Here is a 3,428-nt window from a genome sequence, read left to right on the forward strand (position 1 = left end):
TCTATTTACACAGCGGCTGGCGTATCACAAAGACATCCATGTTCCCTTCCACAAGGATATTTCCTATACAGGTTGAGTATCCCTTATCCAAAATGCTTGGGACCAGAGGTATTTTGGATATCGGATTTTTCCGTATTTTGGAATAATTGCATCCCATAATGAGATGTCATGGTGATGGGACCTAAATCTAAGCACAGAATACATGTATGTTACATATACACCTTATACACACAGCCTGAAGGTCATTTTAGCCAACATTTTTAATAACTTTTTGCATTAAACAAAGTGTGTGTACATTCACACAATTCATTTATGTTTCATATACACCTTATACACACAGCCTGAAGGTCTTATAATACAATATGTTTAATAACTTTGTATATTAAACAAAGTTCGTGTACATTGAGCCATCAGAAAACAAAGGTTTCACTATCTCACTCTCACTGAAAATATTCTGTATTTCAGAATATTCCATATTTTGGAATATTTGGATATGGGATACTCAACCTGTATCATATATGTGACTTCTATGTGGAATTACAACATATGCAGTGCAATGTGTGCAGAAAATCTAGACACTGGCTCCATCACTTAGTAAGTATCCGATATCCTGGTATACCTGACCTGTATATTTACAAAGTACACAGAATAACAGATTATAATTGATAATATTACTATCACAATAAACTTTGATATCATTTATCTGTTCTTCTGATTTTGCAATATTCTGGATTTTCATACTAGTACTTTGTCCATACGGAACCAACTTTTATGACTTTCCTGTGGGATTTACAACATAAACAGGCTATAGCTGTGGTTCTGTAGCATTACTTTGCCTGTTGGTTTCTTTCTATTTGCTATTACAATCTAGACGACGTATTGTCATGTGTAACTTGGTCTGAGAACATTGACATTTACAGGAACCTTGCGTATAGGGAGTAACCCTTACCCTTTCCTTATCACAGCATCTAGTACTACGTGATGTGGACGGTTCCCCAGACTTATTAGTTTTGCATTTTTCAGACCAAGGAACATTACAGTTATGACAATCTCTCTTGGTACATTTCCATCCTGTTACTTTTGTCGTACACACTGTGGAAATAAATCGTAATGTTAATATCATGCTTGAAATTCATAATAACAGGAAACGGCTTTTGATCACGTTTAAAAAAATCAAAGAAAACTCCATTCACATATATACATCTACATAAATACACATACATACCCATACAAATGCTTGTAGGAAAAATAATCTTTAAAAAAAAGTAAAAATAATCTTAAAAAAGAGTAAGTAATTTAATACTGTACTGTAAAACGCTGCGCAAACAAAATAAAACATATAACTTGTATATAAAGTTGTGACAAATATGTTTCTGAAATAAGTTTATTTAAGTATTTGTTCCAAGAGTCAAATAACTCCCAGTCACTGTCTGAAGGGAAGATGTGTGTAAGTAATATGACCTTTGTATCCTCTACATACAGCACCTCAGGAGCTTCACTATGTCATCCGTGACTTACAGCGTGAGAGAGAAAATACTAGTCTTAGAGACACCGCTCCATTGCTGCGTAACGGTGTTACAGAAACTTCTAGTATCTCAGATAATAACACAGTACAGTAGTAATGAGTAAAATCTGAGGAATGTCTAGAAGCATAATATAAGCATAGTACTACAGTATACTACTGATAAATGAATGTATGTATATGGCATTATTATCTCTAATATGTGACGGTGCGGTTACCCGCTCTATAGCATGTGGGACCATGTTATGGATGATTATGTGCTGGCAGAACAGCACATTCTCCTCAGTATGGGAGATGTCATTAGGTGAATCTAACATTGAATTTGCACAATTGGAATTATATGGTGGCGGATTTTCTATTACATTATTACCACGATTATTTACATTTTTTGCTTTCCCGTGTAATTTAAGCTCCTATAATCAAACCTGGGACGTTCTTGTAGGGATCTTATTGACCTAGCAATATTTTCTGGAGTATTGGTAACATTAACACATGTATTATTATTTCCATTACAGTGTTACTATAATCATTGACAGTCTTTATTTTCCAGTTATACATTTCTTTTCCACAAGTCTAAAATCTTTAAATGCTTTATTCTATCATTTTGTTTTATTTCTTTTCTTTATCTGTCTCTCAAGACATTTCAGTATCATGGGTTCAAAATGACCCGTCTCAGGAAACTTTATTTCCTCATCCCTGGTGATGTCACTCAACTTTGTCACATACTTCACACACACTTGTCCATAAAAATCAATCATACAACTAACCGCGGTTCCCATAATAATCTTAGATGAGTCACTTCCCATTTTCAACAATAACAAAACAATATATTCTCTTTACACAACAATGGGGGTCATTCCGAGTTGTTCGCTCGCTAGCTGCTTTTAGCAGCATTGCACACGCTAGGCCGCCGTCCTCTGGGAGTGAATCTTATCTTAGCAGAATAGCGAATGAAAGATTAGCAGAATTGCTACTAAATAATTCTTTGCAGTTTCTGAGTAGCTCCAGACCTACTCACAGATTGCGATCAGCTCAGTCCGTTTAGTTCCTGGTTTGACGTCACAAACACGCCCTGCGTTCGGCCAGCCACTCCCCCGTTTCTCCAGACACTCCTGTGTTTTTCTCTGACACGCCTGCGTTTTTTAGCACACTCCCGGAAAACGCTCAGTTACCACCCAGAAACGCCCCTTTCCTGTCAATCATTTACCGATCAGCAGAGCGACTGAAAAGCGCCCCAGAATCCACAGCAAATCTGCTAAGTTTTTAGTTAAATAACTAAGTGCATGCACCCTGCGTGCCTTGCGCATGTGCAATTAGCAACAAATCGCAACATAGCGAAAGTCGGCAACGAGCTAACCACTCGGAATGACCCCCAATGTCTGTTGCCGAGGGTTACAATTTATAGCCTGGACTGTTGTTTGTGGCCACAAAGAATCTCAATGAGACTTCTTACAGCGTCTTCTGTATAATTTAGAATGCCAAGACCATAAGTTATATATTTGGCAAGTGACTCCTTTATCCGTCCCCCCCCCCACCTTTCGGTGGATAGTATACTCCTATATTACTTGAATACATCCTTCAAGCATTCACAAAGTTTACACAACTTCTTATCAATATACTTCTATTTTCAGATAACACACTTGCATCAGTTTGGATAGAGGTACTTTTTAGTTTCTCTTTCTCTCAATTATTTGTTTATAATATAAATACGTACAGTGCCATGCTAGACAGAGAATAGAAAGTAACTGCAGTACTTAAAAGTATAATCATTTGTTATTTAATATTTACTTATGCATGAATATAGATCACAAGAACCCAGCAACCAGCCGAGTTCACTAGAGCTAGCTTCCCAGCAACCACAGAAGACTTTTGCAGGTACAGAGCAGATTAAGAGTACACAGAATAT

The sequence above is a fragment of the Pseudophryne corroboree genome (assembly GCF_028390025.1).
Source record: "Pseudophryne corroboree isolate aPseCor3 chromosome 3 unlocalized genomic scaffold, aPseCor3.hap2 SUPER_3_unloc_82, whole genome shotgun sequence".
Lineage (NCBI taxonomy): Eukaryota > Metazoa > Chordata > Amphibia > Anura > Myobatrachidae > Pseudophryne > Pseudophryne corroboree.